Raw genomic sequence first — 18861 nt, forward strand, 5'->3', positions numbered from 1 at the left:
ATTTAGAGTTTATTGGTCACAAGGTAGATGACGGTACTGTAAAACATTTCTTCTTAGCTAGCATTTTAGATACTTTAGCTAATCTGTAAGTTCGCTAATTCAAGATGTAGCTAATTTAACAGAAAGTATATTCTCACAGGAAGATAGTCGACACTTAAGACGCTAAATTAAGATACTGTTGGTCCATGCCAAGAGTCAAATCCGCTAAAACTGCATGCAGCTATTTCAACATGTTCTACAGTATTTTGCAAGTATTGTCAGATAAAATAGAAGCCATACAGAGAAGCCATACAGTCATTATTAGGCATGGCTGGATACTATCGCAATTTTGTGCCAAATTTGGTGACAATGGCAGCACCCCTCAGTGTTTTGACCAGTAAAGGTAAGCAAAAAAATGTAGTCTGGAGAGATTCCTAAGTACGCGCGTTTAATCACTTGAAGGTACAAGACTAATATTAATGAATAATGCTTCACATTAAATATTGGTTTTGTAATATAGGCCATTTTCGATCGTTGAATAAAGAATTCCGCGTGAAATACAACAACTTGATGACAACCGAAACTACGAAACTGCTTTTGACAAGGCAGACATCTTTCGAATCCCGTAGCTGTCATACTTATTACATGTATACATATTACATATATGTCAAAGACGCAAATCATATATACAATGCATTTATGCTAGTGACTATACAATCTATCAAATCTGTGGCGGTATTATGCATGTTGTGAATATGCCCGAATTAGCGAATTTACTTAATACAAATATTGCGTATCTTAAAATTGATATTACTGCAAAGAACGTGGGGGAAAATATTACAAATATAGAATTGAGCAGCCGCGAAATGCAATGGATTGATCTCATATTCGTATTTGATAAACGTGCGACGAAGTAAAGCACAGTCCTTCTATAGATACTACAAGACAATGTACCCATTCCGAGGACAATCCGCCTAGCAGTATTAAGTTATACATTTCACGTCCCTGGATAGAATAAGACAAAACCCCTTGTCTATACCACATTTAATAACCGGTATGCACGAACTCCCAAATCTCAACACAATGGTTTTTAAGACACGACAATATAAACGACTATAATACAACGTCTACATCATCAACACCAAAACGAACATGTTGTTCTGCCACCCGCATGGTTGGTGCTTTTTAATTTGATGAAAAAACTATTTAGAAAAATCGGATATGAAAGATCACGTACACATTGAATAACCTTTGACTGAAATATTATAGTAGTTCATTTAACTAGGACGCACACACTTTCCACAGTCTTGTTTGGTCCAGCCCTATTTTGCGGAATTTAAAAGAACTGGCCTTAAAATCTAGAAATAGAACGTCTCGTCGTGCACGTTGATTGTCGTCAGCGCCCGCTGTAAAGGCGCCCTCATCGAGATACAAATACACCTTTGTTTTTAAGGTTATATGGCGCCAATAAACAGTGTGAATAGCTCCATTAGTGATGTATAAAGTGGGAAAACAGAGAAAAACTTTGAAACCAAGCTATTATAACATTCCATAAACAATCTTTAAAACTTAAGGAATCGAATCGTGTCAGGGAGTCATGTGGATCTCAACACTTTGATTTTAATATGACAAATCAACATCGTTTATGACATTCCCACCCATACATTATTTACACGTAGTTTTATGCAGTTTCATCCAATTTTAAACCCATACGAACTCTGCCACCACGGTATTCATGTACTATATAGTCGGCGTCGGTGTCATATATTTGTCTATATTTAATTCCTGTCCATATACTTTGATTAGTCAATATGTACTTATAGTACCAAACTTGATAATCATGGCCTTAATTCCACCGATTATTAAGGGTTTTCTTTATTAACTACCTATGTAGTTAATTTAAAAAATTATATTAAAGTATCCATCGGATTATAAAAAACACGGGAGTAGGTAATCATATTCGTTTACATGGAGACGTTAGAGGGTCTTTTTGGAAAAGATAGCAACATGGTTGTGTAAAGAGGAACTTAATTGCACGGTTACTTGTTTCTCTCTACTTTATTAATTGATCAATACTACAAGTACATTTTATATCATGCGTACTACACTACTTTATTCCAATGTGTTTGTTATCAGTATAATGATATGTCCATGGTTAGCGATATGTCAGCTTCCTGGTTTACAGCCCTGTGTGAGAACAAATAATAAAATGTAAATAGGTCAAATTATGAAGATCATAATGCTAGACAGGTATATTGTGGATATATTATGATCGTCAAATTTTGTATGCTTCCAAAGTCAGAATTTCAGAATTGCTACTCACCAACAACAAGTAGTTAGAAACGGCGGCCACCTCCTGTTAAGTAAAACAATCATGTAGTAAATGCATATGTTGTATTTTAAAATTGGCTAATGTTAATAACACAAAATAACGTCAATTGTGTGATCATATAATATTTCAAACACACGTCGGAGTTTATTTTTCAATTATCTGTTAATTAACAATCCCTTTGTGTTTGATCGATGTGATAATATATTTACCTCTTCCTCCGTGTACTCTTTTTTCTGTCTCTACAATTAAGAAAATATGCAACGTGAATTGGCATTTTTTTCAAAATGCTCAAGGGGAAAGGGTGCATTATGCGATATTTGATCTTAATTATTCTCTATCCTTATAAGATTACGCAAATGGTCACGCATGCACTATCATTTGTAATACAATATTGATTTCGTGTTTTCTATATACGTATTATGATTAATTCAAAGCATGTAAATATGAATAGAATATACACAATGTTTTTCTCTGTCTTTACAATAAAGCAAACATGCACCAAGCATTAAATTTGATTGGCAGTGTTTATTCAAACCAAACTCGCTATGACATTAAAATGATTAAAAGGGTCGTATTATGTTGATATTATAGATAATTGTCATAAATCATAAAGCTTCATAGCATATTATTTTTACATGATTCACAAGTTAGGTTTTGCCCAGGCACATCATTTATGACGAAAGATGCATATTTCAATATGTGAACAAATGTACATAACTGCACACAACTATATTGCATATACATTATACTAATTTACACTAGGTATCATACACAAACGGGATCTTTTTTCGCCTTTTTCATTGTCTTTATCAATATCAGCATATATATCATATAACCATTTTTTCGTCTTTACTGTTCTGGGTTGTATCAATGTAAACACGTATTCGCCCATTTTATTCATTTTGACTAACGACTAATAATGTTAAAAACCATTTTGTTAAACATGAAAATAAGCACGGATTATAAGGATGTGAAAATAATCTACATAATGCTATTGGGCTAAATTACAATAACTTGATTTTACCTTTATCTGGTACCAAATCTTTTGTTTCTGTCACTACAATTTAGAATGTAAAAGAAGATGTTTATTTAAGCAACAATAGATATTCCATTTAAACGATAGAAAGGTCACCAATGTCCTGCTAATATATTGATTTTATAGATCATTGTAATAAAACTTAACACATGTCTGGCATCGTTATTTAAAGATCGCATTCCACGTAAAATTAAAGCGATATTCATTGTCGTGCCTGATATTATTCTTATGGGATCTATTTAGTGTAGTTATATGATGTAATTTATTTCTGAACGAATGAAACTTGGTAAATCAATGTTCTGGGATAGAAGTCATACCTGGCTATGTTTGGTTGAAATTTGTGCATATCAATTAGTTAATTTGCATATTAATTAGACGATTTTAATCTTTTTTACCTTTTTTATGTACTATTCAACTGATTTCAATGAAACTTTGGACATATATATTAAAAATATCATCCAAGGGTGGTGGCGATCTTGTTATTTTTGAGCATTGTTTGCACATGGCTAAAGAAACTCGAAAACAAAGGCAGGGCCGTTTTTATATTAATGATAAAAACACTTCTCAATGTGTTGGTCATAAAATTGCCAATGTAAATTTCATCTGCTGGAATGTTAATGAGTTAGGTTGATATCACACTATTGGCTCCAGTTATTGGTTCTGAAATTTACCTTCTTTTGGTATGCCTTGATTTCTTTTCACTGGCTCTACAATATAGAAAATATGCACAAAGTGTTAAATTGTATATACGGTGTCTATTCAAACACACTCGCTATACTCACATAATGATTGATGGATTGTATGTATCCTGCCAATATGCTGAGACAATAGATCATTGTCATAAATAACCATGGCATATCATCAGTGTGTCACATTACACGTGTAATAAATAAAGCGCAGTGTCTTGTAATTCGTCAATTAAATTATTATATGTATACAGATCATGGTTTATATCGTGCATGTTAGTGGTGTGCTCTTATCATTCAATTGTCACATAATACATATAACAATTCGTGGCCTTGTTTTATATAGTGTGCGATATAGTTCTCGACCATGATTTGCAAACATGTAAACAAAAGAACATGATATTGCATCGAAATGATAGGTTTATATCACATGTCATTGCCATAAACATCATAGTGTAAAAGTATTGTGTTTTCGCGATTCAAAAGTCACATTACATGTACAATAATTAAAGCTTATGTCATTGCCGTTCCTCGTCAGATAAAGTTACTACACTATTTTGGGTCAGGTAAACAAAATTTTCGGTACTGTCTGTTGAATCATCTAATATATATATATGTGTGTACCAAATCTATCTCATCTTCATATGTCGTAACACAGTTGTATAACATAAACAATTATGAAGGAATAATCATCAATAAAATTCGTTGTTTTGATGACAACTAAAATTAGATCTCTCCCGAAATCTAAGAAAATGTTTTTGTTTTGTGTGTATCAATGACGATTCCTTGGTCAATAGCATGCATCTTTATTGCCATAAGCAACGGACAAAACAACAAACAATAAAAAAGCGGATAAGCCAACGCCAGAAAAAAACTATTCTACGATTCTAAACTGTTGCACACCAAAAGAATTTGATAACTGGATTATGCAATGAATTACGGTGAATAGTATATATAATTGGTGATCAACAATTACTGAATACTAACCTGGAAATATATCGTTACCATCTTGAGCCTATTTATATAAATACCAAGGTATGTAAAGGTAAGATTATCTTTATTAACAACATTGTATTACAAGAAGGTTGACAAACATTAGATCGGGAAGATTTGATGTGAAGTACATTGTCATGAATATTATACCATGAAACCCACAATTGACTTTCTTCTCCGTGAAGTGCTATGTTACAATTATATTTAAATTTCTTCCCTGAATGACAGATAAAAGATTATATGTGTTTTGCAATTGTGAGACAAACAAATACAAAACTTACATAGGTGTGATAAATTAGTTTAATTGTCTACATATGCATATTTGATGTTGGTAATTGATGCAGTAATTTATATGCAACATGATCTATTTTATGGATTCATATTCCTAAATAAACATTTTCGAAATTATCTAACAAATATTACATGCATACTTTGACCAATCAAAAGCGTTAATGCAATGAAATAAACATTTTCGAAATTATCTAACAAATATTACATGCATACTTTGACCAATCAAAAGCGTTAATGCAATGAAATAAACATTTTCGAAATTATCTAACAAATATTACATGCATCCTTTGACCAATCAAAAGCGTTAATGCAATGAAATAAACATTTTCGAAATTATCTAACAAATATTACATGCATCCTTTGACCAATCAAAAGCGTTAATGCAATGAAATAAACATTTTCGAAATTATCTAACAAATATCACATGCAGTCTCTGACCAATCAAAAGCGTTAATGCAATGAAATAAACATTTTCGAAATTATCTAACAAATATCACATGCATCCTTTGACCAATCAAAAGCGTTAATGCAATGAAATAAACATTTTCGAAATTATCTAACAAATATTACATGCATACTTTGACCAATCAAAAGCGTTAATGCAATGAAATAAACATTTTCGAAATTATCTAACAAATATCACATGCATACTTTGACCAATCAAAAGCGTTAATGCAATGAAATAAACATTTTCGAAATTATCTAACAAATATTACATGCATACTTTGACCAATCAAAAGCGTTAATGCAATGAAATAAACATTTTCGAAATTATCTAACAAATATCACATGCATCCTTTGACCAATCAAAAGCGTTAATGCAATGAAATAAACATTTTCGAAATTATCTAACAAATATTACATGCATACTTTGACCAATCAAAAGCGTTAATGCAATGAAATAAACATTTTCGAAATTATTTAACAAATATCACATGCATACTTTGACCAATCAAAAGCGTTAATGCAATGAAATAAACATTTTCGAAATTATCTAACAAATATTACATGCATACTTTGACCAATCAAAAGCGTTAATGCAATGAAATAAACATTTTCGAAATTATCTAACAAATATCACATGCATACTTTGACCAATCAAAAGCGTTAATGCAATGAAATAAACATTTTCGAAATTATCTAACAAATATCACATGCATTCTTTGACCAATCAAAAGCGTTAATGCAATGAAATAAACATGCGTGTACATGCCAGCTCAAATTGACAAAGATATGAATCCAATTCTTACACTAATACCGGAAGTATAATCCATTTAATATATATCCGCAATATAGTCCTGTATTGAAATTGTTATGATGTAATCAAATTGTGCTTTGTAGTTGTGAACGAGTTGAGTATGTTATTCAATATCGCTTTCTTATTCTATTTTACTACACGGAGCTACAGGACATTACATTAACATAGTTACTGATGTACAATTATTATTTTTTCTGTCAGTCATTGCACTACAAGATTTTCAAGAAATGTAGATTGATCTTTCAAAAGATTTAATTTGCAACACCTGGAAATAACAAACATATACATATTCCAACTGTGATATGTATAAGAACTATATGTGTAATAATCTAAATACGTAGGTAGTATTATCTAAGGGTTGTTTGTGCAACAGAAACACATATGTAGCCTAACTTATGTATATAATTGTAGGTAAAGCGTGTAAAGTTAATTGACAATGCCAATGTCTTTGCTTTTTGTAACAGTTTGTTTTTGATTGAAAACATTCAAGGAGCAGTGGACTACACAGACTTACTGCTTGATTTACCAAATACACTAGAATCTGTAACTACATGAATAAGTCGGCCTTGACTTTGGGCAATGACTGCTAATTTAGATTTGATTGGTATCTCAAGAATAAAATAAAAGTTCATGCTAGATAGATATGTTGAGCGTGAAATGAAACATAGTAATATTTATTCTAAATTTAGCAGCAAGATTTCAGAGTAATTAACACCGTAAATCAGAAATACGGTTTGACACAGGACAGACTGGATGGGCACCAACTAAGAATACGACCAGAGGGCAATACTGACAAATCAACAGATGAAGACGATGGCAATAGAGTATTACTATCCACAGCAGCTTTACCATATGTTACCCAAGACAAAACAACAATTAAAAATTACTACTATAGAATCTCAAAATAGCATGAGGAAATTAAATATTATGCGGATGAAACTATGTGTCATTAATTATTTTAGATAAAGATTAAAAAGGAAATTAAAGGATTTCAAGACAAGAGAGGTAAAAATCAGATCCAATGTTATATGATTTGAATAGTGATGGTAAACATTGTTTGTAGTACAAAAAAATATCATAAGAATAACGGACTTTGATGGTGAGTTTCAGAAATCATATATCAGAAATATGGAAATGTGACATGGTAGAAAGCAATGAGCAAAAACCAAAAATCATAGTCAATATGGTCTTGGGACTAAAATAGAGAAAGATTATTAACGAACAATATAGCTGAAAAGCTTCTTGGCTGGTAGGGTACATCACCACAGTTCGTTAACCCAGAGAAGAACAACACTACACAACCATTAACATGTTATATCATTGGAAGCAGTGTTAAACAGAATGTTTCTTCTTGAGACAGACATCATATTTTAGATATTATGACCCAAGTTTAAAGAGTTGAGAAGATGATTAATTAATACCTAAATACTGGCATATAAAGATGAAGAGAGTGACAGTTATAATTAAAAATTGGATGACAGTTTTTGAGCTGCACTCATGATATTGGTACTGATGAGTTCGTCATGCAATGGATAGATAGATGCGTATCAATTGATATACCAGAATGTAGTTATTAAAATTATCCCACCATGAATATTGGTGACATCATCATTCCTCATCATTGTCAAACAAAAGATGGAGTCATTATTAAAAAGAACATGCAATTAAAAGAACACGTGCAAGTCAGCTAATGTTGACATTCACAAAATTGAGTATGATTTACGGTGTCACTCATATGTAATGTGTAGTTTATATGTTACGTAACTGTGTGTACTATATGTATAACATACATACGAATTATACCTTTATATCTGCGACCAGAAGTAACACAACACATATTATCATTATTGCTTTATAGCTTGTCATCTTTCTGTCATAAAAATGAGAGATGTTCAATAAATTGTTGTTGTAATAAAACCTTATAACAAACTCGTTAAGTCACATGCTTATCTAAGTCACATTTTGTTGTGTCCATTTTTGGATTTCAATGGGGATCTTTTAATCCAGCATATTTATTATTTCTGCTGTAACCAATATCCAATTATTTCAAACATATTATTGTATGATGATATGTGGCTTAGTGTATTATGCCCATAACATCGATAAAATATTATTAAATAGTGGCCAAACATATGTGTAACCATATTTTAACTTAATATCCATTATGTGCACAGTTGATAGTGGACTGTATTTGCAATTGCATATATATGGTGAACTGCGTTTCAACTGTTTCTCATATATGGAATGCTGGACAATATTACATTCTCTGCAAACAGCGTATAATTGTATATGACTACAATTTTACAGGCGACACCAGATCAATATTTATATAACAATAACTATGCCAAATAATGTTTACCTGGCATATATTTTACAATTTCATTGAATGAATGGTTGGGTTTTCTATTAATTCAAACTATTTCCTGGAATAACAGTTTCTTCAGTGGACAGACATACAACATGTATGTCCAATTCATTTGATTACTTGTAGTTGTCAATCAATACAAATTGTACCCGTTAGAGGACGACATACCTAATAATGCATCCAGATAAACAGGAGCGTGTGTATAAATTATTTGAGCCCACTCAACTGATTAAACTCTGACTGATTGGTAGATTGGAACAACCTCTGGTACTCATAACAGAGAAACGGGATTGTTATTGTATGAAGTTGATTGTGATGTCACATGTGACTGAATTTTTTTTTTTTTTTAAATTTGCGCTTCTAGGTTCTTCTTTTTGGAAAGCATTGTGGGACTACCATCTCATGCACGATTCAGTCTATACCATAAAAGCAATAGCATGCTAACTACGTCGCTACCAGGGTACACCCCAGGAAGTGAATCACGACGGTTGAATGTAGAAAAGGGGTGCATTATATTGCGCACACACAAACACTTATTTGTATATCCAATTAAAGGAGGGATGGGGGATTATAACGGTGTATATTATACATTGCGCTGTCAGCCAGAATAGCTATCATTTCATTTGTTTAATGTGCGTTTGATCGTATTTGTACGTATTCGAAATTTAGTATTGATGTGCATAATACATATTTATATAGTACATTTCAGGAAGGTGAAAAATACGTCTGGGAAGGTGGTGGGGAAATACATGATCAGCAGAGAGCGGATAGAGCATACCAACTAAAACTAGTTAGCATGTAAGGGAAGCTGAAGACAGATATAGAACTATAGAGATTAAATAGAAAAAAAAACTGGCAAATTCTTCAACCACTTTTCCACTAAAATTCCAAAACTACCAACTGTAAGGTCGGAAAATATGTTTTTGACATGTTTTATGTATCAGCATATAACATTTCTTTCATAGTGAACGCAAATCACATTTGACCTTAGCAAAGTGTTCAATTCCAAAATAACACCTTGTATATTAGTTAAACATGCAACTTTTTCTTTTAAAACTGTCGAGGGGTTCATTTTTTCCTTTTCACCAAGCCTTACAGTGGAAAAGCATACACTTTGTTTTTTGCCCTGAACTGCCTTTACTGATTGCCGATTTAGTGTTGAGATGCGGACACAACTAGCCAATGTGTCGTAATAAAGGCATCTATGGCTCCAAAAATATTGATTACTTTAATCGCACCCGATAAACTCATACATATTTAGTCACCACTGTAAAATCGCTATTTTTATTGTAAATACCAGGAAATATATAAAAACATGTGGGTGTCAAAATTTCGATATGATGTAGTTATTGAGTTCGTCATAAGCAAACGAGCGCTCACACCATTGGGGTAATCGAAAACAATGGTTCAGTTATCCGGTAATTTGTGCGTGTTTTGTTTGCACGATTTGGTGGAATTGTAAAGCCACGGATAGTCTGTGCGATGCGTGACCAAACGTCCTGTGACAAGTAACAAGATGTCGGGTCAGGTTTTTGTGCATAGAGAAGCTGCTTATGGGAGGGGCGTCATACAGTCTTCGATGTAATGAGTCTGGAGTAAATTGATGCTACCACAAGTCATACATATTGGACAAATTAAAGTGATCATATATCATTTACACTCTGGAACATCAACATATCAAATTAAAGTTTTCCATCAGTGATATATTAGTATAAAATGTATATGGAATCGTTTTGTTACACATTGATGCGAATATTTTTAGTAGTCTAGGAATATGAGAAAAAACGGTATGAGTGTTGAAATGAGTAAGCTACATACCAGTCTGGTTCTGCTTGTGGTGGATGCTTCTTCTTTCGTCGTAAGGAAAGGAGTGTGTTAAAATCTATATTTACGGCGAAAATACCAGGAGATATAACAACCTGTGGGTGTTTAACACCGAGTGCTGGAAACATACGCATGCATGTATGCATATCATTAGTATATAATTTCTCCGCCTAGTGATGACGTGTTCATCTTGAAATACTTTGTTTGTTACATGCTCTCATGGTACTTGATAGAAATTTGCAAGTTCCTGAAATCAGCATATGTTTACACTGTTCCATTCTTTTTGTATGGGTTATCACGATGTCAGGGCACATGTTGCAAGTAAATGTTAACACATTTATTAATACGAAAAAGATTGGATCAGTTACCGGATGTTTTGACTTGTTTTTGTTTTTGCTGGATTCGGGTCTTCTCTACTGGGCTCAATCATACCGCTTGTGACTATGAGTCACAGAGTTGAAAAAATATTTTCATAAATTGGCCTATACATTGTGTGGGCAAAATTTACATAAACAATGTGTAAGTCGTACAGCCCGGCTTATAGAGTATGAATAGTACAATGCCTTTGGGTGGAATGTGATGCCATTATTTTGTAGATGTGTCAATGGGTGCTGCGTTCAGTGTAATTTACTTGATGAGAAATTAGTGTGGCAGTTGTTTATAAAAAAATATCCTTTTTAATGACGTTCACAGCTAATAGTCTTTTATTCCAAAATTGAAACAAGGATTTTACAACTGCCTTATTCTTCATATTTATCTATCCAATCCCAATTTCTAGTCAGGTCAGGCATCTCAGCCTGATTTTGGTGAATATCTGTACGCAGTTTTTAGATTATATTTTTGTTGTAATATCTACATATGCTCATCTACACAGTCTTTGATAGAATGATACAGTATGTAGTGGATCACATTTAAATATCACGTGAAGCCCTCACATTATTTTAAGTTTACGTCTGAATTGAACAATTCAACAAAAGGTACATATTTAACGAAATACAGCCAGTATAAAGCATTTACATTCTAGAACATAAGATTTACCAAATTACAGTTTTCAATCAGTGACACAGTGATGAAAATCGTATATGCAATCTTTGGAGTTAAAGAATATGAAACTAAAAAACGTTGTGAGTGTTAAAATAAGCAACTTACATCTCAGACTGGTTCTGCTTGTGATGGCTGCTTCTTCTTTCGTCGTAAGGAAAGGAGTGTGTTAAAAACTATATTTACAGCGAAAATATCAGGATATATAAAAAACCTGGGGGTGTTTAAAACACCCAGGGAGAATATCCGGATATATCAGACTTCTGTCATCTAGTATGTAAGCATATCATTAGTATGTCATTTTCACACCAAGTGATGACGTGTTCATTTTTAATATTTTGTTTGAGACTTGATAGTAACGTGTATTTTCGTGAATTCGTCATTTGAAATTTGCCATTGTTTTTAGTATATATTTTCACTATTCTCGGGTAACTGTTGTGCATGAGAATCTTTGAGGTGATATAAAAACAGTGTGACAGTGATCGGGTAATTCGGCGTGTTTTTGTAATATTGGGTGACACGTTTAATGGGTTCGTTTGTGTTCGGCAAAATCCTACCTTCTGTCACTAATATGTTCGTAGGATCAGCTGCAAAATAGTTTTGGCCAAAAAAGATAGTTGATTTTGTTAATAGTTATATAATCAGTATATAGTAGAAGATGACCACTATCTGTACGCATAGAACAGTTCACGATATAAACCTCGTTATAATGCATTCCACTACTAACACAGTGCTAATAATGCTTCACCTATTTATATCGGTTCATAGAGGCAAAGCAGTGAGTTTAGAATTATTGATAATGGTTTCAATACACGTGTACAGAAATACGACCGATATGTAAATAGTATTCAAAAATTCTGTTGAAATTCACATAATTTATATAAAAGTATAATTACAAATAAATTAACGAGAGACACTGCCAGATTATCATAGAATTTGTTTCCATGTGCGTAAACGTATTTTTAGATTATAATATCTACATATGCTCATCAATATAGTCTTCGATAAAATGAAATAGTATGTAGTAGATTATAGTAAAAATCATATTTTTTAAGTTTACATCTGAATTGAGTAACTCAACAAGAGCTACATATTGATAGAATTGCAACAGCATAAACAATTTGCACTATAAAGCACAATATTCATCAAATTACAGTTTTCTACCAGTGACAGTGATCAAAATATATGCAAGCTTAGGAGTTAAGGAATGTGAATCTAAAAAACGATGTGAGTGTTGAAATAAGCTACTTAAATCTTCTTACATCTGAATGCTTCTTCTTTCGTCGTAAAGCAGGGAATATGTTAAAATCTATATTTACGGTGAAAATACCAGGAGACATAAAAACGAGTGCATGTTTAATGCGCATTATATACCCAGCTTTAACAGATATCTATAATCTAGTGTGTAAGTATATCATTAGAAAATATTTTTTTCACCTAGTGATGACGTGTACATTTTTAGTATTGTGTGTGTTACTTGATAGTAATGTGTATTTTAAATTTGCCATTGTTTTTAGTATATGCTATCATAATGCTCGAGAACATGCTGTGCGTGTAGACCTTTGAGGTGATATAAAAACAGTGTCACAGTAATCGGGTAATTCAGCGTATTTTTGCAGTTTTAATGTGTTCGTTTGTGCTGGGCAAGATCCTACACTTCCTGTGACTGGAAATCAAAGTGTTGGAAATAATGTTTGTAGGATATGCTGCGGAATATTTGGGCCACAGTCGTTTTAGGACAGTGAGTCAATCAGTTCAGTGAGTACAAGTGGGAGGGGGTGTCGCATGGTGGAGTCAATTGTGGCTATGAAACAAGTCTATCCTTGTGTTGTGATTCTTTTCTCCACTGCTTCTTTTTTCAGGAATAATTGTGGCTTGTATATTTGTATACAACTCACAAGCAATAACTGGTGACCCTGGTGTAGTCAGTGTGAACATACAAAAGACGCAATCATGTACTATCGGTTTACGGTTTATTAAGTATAACGGATTAAAGGTCAATATTGTTTAAGTCATATCGCACAATGCTCAAATCTCAGCAGGAATACCAGTCAGATTAGAACCATGTGCGTACAAGTCAATTTGCAATGAGTTAGAGCTTGTACAGTAGCATAGGGCTTACATTCAAGTATAAACAATGTACAAGCGAATCGTTAAAACTGACGCCTTTCCCAATATTGCCAAATTCCCAGCATATGACAAGCCTAATTGGACAAAGTACGTGACTCAATAGAATGACGGTAAAGCAATACAGAAATACAGCAGTTGTATAATAAGTTGATAAATTAAATAAGGGAAGTTCACTCCACAATTTACACAATTATAAGCCTAGAATATGCATAAAATGTGTGACCCTAACGTTGTGTTACTGACCAGTATCATACAACGAATGTCAATGTTTTATAAGCAGAACTTGCAGTTAAACGTGAAGAATTAAAGTTTCATCCACATGTTGACGATTTTCTTGGAGATAAAAAGACAGCAAGTGCCATCAATGTGTTGAACCATGGAGTGCTCTGGTATATTGGTGTCCCTAGTCTCAACACCTTGTGCCACATCAGTCGACATAGACTGATAGTTTATGCACTCGGCCTCTTCCTGAGAGAGGGAACCAATATTCACCAGCTAATTCTTTCTAGCATGATGAAATGTCGACAATAGTTGCCACCTGACCTCTGCGAGACTGACGTGAGATTTCACCACTAACATTTCACTCAGCTACCTTGCCCAACTCATGTTTGCTAATGGAATGACTGTCCCCTCAGGGTATATTATCTGCGACCTCCGTCAAGTCACCAGCCCCAGGAATATTACCAATCAAAAACATCATCATATAATCTGTCTTTACAAGAGCAGTGTAATATGGTACGGTGACATGTACGTCTGCCTCAGGTGCCATCATGATTGAACCATCTACGAGTTACACATTTAGGAGTTGAGCCATTAAACTCTGAGGGCAGTACTAAACTTTGTCCTCAGCAACACCCTCAGTACCTAGCATATTAAAATATGTCACCCGAGCATGCACATCCTCTCCTACTGCCCCGAACATGTGTTAGCATTCCGTACACACATAGCCAACAATAAACAAGCAGACACAATAGTAGCATCTGACTGGGCACATGTACCAGTTGGTGTTTGAACAAATGCTGCAAGAGTCAGTCTCTCTCCAGTTGCAGAATGAGTCGTTTATGATTCACACGACCACAATGATAACACTTTAACTGTTTATAACCACTCCATGTTCTTCTGTGTCTATGATTTATTTATTGGACGACCAACATTGTTATTTAGACTATTTTTATTAACCTTGGATACACAAATATCCTCAGTCTTTTGGTCAGCGTAATCAAGAGCTTCATTTCTGAGGTCCGCGAATTCTCCGACTTTATCTGCAGTCTGGCAGTTGTGTTCCTATAAATATCTGGGATATAGGTACTAAAATATTGTTCACATAGAATTAAATCCATGAATGCATCCAGCATTTACCAATATCCTACATCTCAATCCACTGATTTATAAAGTGGGTCAATCGTACCAAACACTGTTTGGCATTCTCACATTTACAGGGAGTTTTATGACACAATTTATTATGATACCCTTCCTTAGTCAGACTAGGTGCTTTCAAAATGGTTGCCTTCACAATAGACCAATCACGCTTTGGGACTCGGCGCATCATAAACCATCAAGGCACACAACAGCCGACTAAACGCCACACCACTACACGTTTCTCCCATGTGCAGTTTTCGGCATATATTTTAAAACGATTAATATATACATCCATATCATCATTTTCTTTATAAGCAGGGGGTGTTTAAAGCTTGGCCACAAATGGGGATTGTATTGGATGCTCTGCCTCAATTGTAGCCATCTCAAGCTTAGCTACTTCCCATTTTACCTGCATTTAGATCTCGATTGCTTTTCTTGCTTGCCGAGCCAACCGCTCTTCGCGTTGATCAGCTTGCAACGCAGCAAACTGAGTCTGTGGATATTTATCTAACATATTTATCTTGACAACCAATTTGCTGTACAACTCTCAAAGCAATGATCTGAGAGTGTGAGCCCTCCTTTCATTTGGGTGTTTTAATTTTAATTCCAAACCCAAACAATAAAGATCCACTCCCCTCCCCTGCACTGCGCAAAGCAGCTTTGCATAGAACTCATTTACATATTTGAATATGTTCGAACTACAAAACATTGACGGTTAACAAAGTTATGCGCAAGTCACCTGTTTACTTTAATCACTTTAATAAGACGTTTCATGTTCAGTTTAATTAGATTAAAACATACATGACTTGCGTTAGAAAAGTGCAATCCTTCTAGATGTCAAAGCATTAGTTTCTACTATAAATGACTAACTTTATAAACTTACTAGAACCTGTGTGTTCTATGGCTGTTAGACGCGGAAAATCGAACCCGTTCAAGCCAGAAATAGTATTGAAATATTCACCAGAATACAAGATGAACGGAAATGTCAGGAAATCCCTTTCAGTGAAATTGGTCTTTAATGTTTCTTTCCCAACTATATACGTTAACAGTACGTTTTTTTTCCTCCAAGTTTTAGTGTATCGCGTGCGCCATTTCACTACAATAACATTACCTTGCAAAACATAGTCCGCGATAAAATAGGTCGTATTTACGTTTTTACTGAATGTTGTCATTAATAAATAGTTCGGATGTCTCAAACTTTTTTCCCCACTTTTTGTAGTACGTTTTCAAATGTAACAACTACAGGAAAATGGCCGTGCGTAGTAAGGTAATTGACCACAAGATTTAAGGCTGCATGTGGCAGAGCACAGTCCCTCAACGTTGAGGGACTGTGACAGAGGTACTATTGCGTAAAGCGCAAAGACCTCTGAAAAGGAGATTGAACACTAGACCTATGAAAAGAAGATTGGGTACAGTGGTGCGCGTCTTCAAGCAGCATAGAACGTCCTGTGACGTAGCTCCGCCCCGAAGATACATACATTACCACTCGGAGTAATTCGATTACGTCATTCATATATTCCTAATAAACGATTTACTAAAATATAAATAGTATTTATAAAAATAAATTTCATGATTTCACAGATTAATTGTTATTCTTGTATTTCGATGGAAGTTGAATGTTTGCCTAGACGTATGTGCATTCAATCACCGCGTGCTGCCTAACTGAGTGTTGGATTATTGGTGAAAATACATACAACCTGTTGCAAGATGAAGTCATGACGTAATACTGATGGCTATAAACTAATAAAAGAATTATCTAATACATGTAGATTTAAAGTTCACTAAAAGTGTACGGGATGTTAAGCTCTACTGTCTGTAGTAGGTGTGTAATGGCCTCCGCTCAGGGAATCTGTCACGTTGCTGAAGTTAGATTAGAAAGCAGATGTTATCATCGGAACCACGTTTAATTAAAGCGGGGGAGTCGTCACCTGCGTATGCGTCAGATGGCCATAGCGTGTCATTGTTTACAAACAAGCGTCTACCCATGAACCTTTGCGTTTTTAGCGTGTGTTCTTAGGACACGCTTGGGACTCAATTCCCGCGCGTGCGCAGGTGACGACCCTCCCGCTTTAACTCTTAATAATATTTTTTTTTTTTTTCATTTCTTGTATTTCAGTTATTTTATTTTCAATCATATTGTTACTGGTCAAGGTACTTTACCTTGTAGATATGGATTTTTCTTTTAATAAATCATTACGATGATTGATCACATTGCTGGGCAACATCTGTGCGAGAATCCGAGATGATATCCATTACATAACGCTGTCCAGAAAAAAGAAATGACTGTGGGAAACGAGAATGTTGCATGTGTTAGTTATCGAGTCTAGGCATATTCTCGGGCGGACATCCGGGCATTTTCACCGCATGGCAAAAAAATGCGCGACCACTTTAATGTTTAATGTTTAGCCGTGGTTTCGCGGCGTTTTGGGTGACGGACGAAGCAAAATACCTTCTCGCACTCAAAACGCCGCGAAACCACGGCTAAAATCTCCCCATGCAAAATTTCGTGCATCCGCCTCTGGTAATGGTAGGACAATTTTTTTTCCAAATGTTTCCACCTATTAACTAGAGTACAGGTTTGACCAGCCTATCTAGTTTGAACAGACAGACTTCTACTGAAGTTTGTTTAACTAGTAGGAACACCAGGCACACATTGAAGAAAATTAAAATGCGAACATACATTTTGCCCGAAGCTATGACCAAAAATCAGGTTTTCGGCCGTTGTCATGGCAAGAGTATGACAGAACATTTTTTTCTTTAATACCGTTGACTCGATTTTATCTCTCTAATTCTAACGTTTGATCCAATTTTTGTTTTGTAATTCATACAGCTGCTATTTATTTATTCAAGAAGTTAACGAATAAATAAATTAATTAATTAAATACTTTAATTAATATTTAAACTACAACTGTTAGAGGGGCATCTAGACGTGCCGAAAAGCACGTATTTAGGTATAGAACATTGTAACTTTCGTTTTCCATTTATATAAAAGAATATATAATAATAATAATAATAATAATAATAATAATAATAATAATAATAATAATAATAATAATAATAATAATAATAATAATAATAATAATTATCGTTATTGCGTTCGTATTCCTATTAGGATTTTGACTAAAATGCAATACAGATGTGAATAAAGACAAACAGTTACAGTTAGAAAATACACACAGGAAAACTGACAAGCAAATAAAAGTAGGAAAAAAATAATGGTAAAGTAAATTGGATTGTTTTCCATATTTGTGTTAGTGAATGTTTGGATTACTAATGCATGTACATGACCTTATCTTGAGATAGCTGACTACTAGTATATTTTTTTTCATTTTTTTCTCTCTTGTTTTGAAACCGTTCTCTATGTATTTTGCTATTTGTATTATTGTATATGTAATGAAGAATATATAAATAATGAAGAAAAAATTAATTGAAAAGGATATTTAATTATATGAAAAATTTAATGAAAAATGCAGGTCATTCAATTTAATGGGCGACGGTCTTTTCGTTCTATAGGACGTATATTGCTTATAAAGAAAGGCAGCCAGAAAAAATATATTAAAAGCCCAT

At 33.8% G+C, this 18861-nt stretch overlaps 1 long non-coding RNA gene across 3 annotated transcripts; it reads right to left on the minus strand.

Annotated features, from left to right (window-relative positions):
• Positions 1-2010: 2010 nt before the first annotated feature.
• On the minus strand, positions 2011-12026 carry LOC102802304 (uncharacterized). 3 transcript variants are annotated; one of them, XR_013420410.2, is made up of 9 exons: positions 11914-12026; positions 10759-10822; positions 8379-8445; positions 5021-5048; positions 4019-4054; positions 3336-3368; positions 2521-2550; positions 2303-2335; positions 2011-2166 (listed from the first exon to the last, which is right to left on the minus strand). It is a non-coding gene; the product is annotated as an uncharacterized LOC102802304 (long non-coding RNA). The 3 variants fall into 3 exon arrangements; XR_438278.3 differs by having other exon boundaries at positions 10759-10790; positions 11914-11977; XR_013420411.2 differs by having other exon boundaries at positions 10759-10882; positions 11914-11975.
• Between the last annotated feature and the right edge of the window lie 6835 nt (positions 12027-18861).

The sequence above is a fragment of the Saccoglossus kowalevskii genome, chromosome 12, assembly GCF_978046115.1.
Source record: "Saccoglossus kowalevskii chromosome 12, keSacKowa6.1, whole genome shotgun sequence".
Classification (NCBI taxonomy): domain Eukaryota; kingdom Metazoa; phylum Hemichordata; class Enteropneusta; family Harrimaniidae; genus Saccoglossus; species Saccoglossus kowalevskii.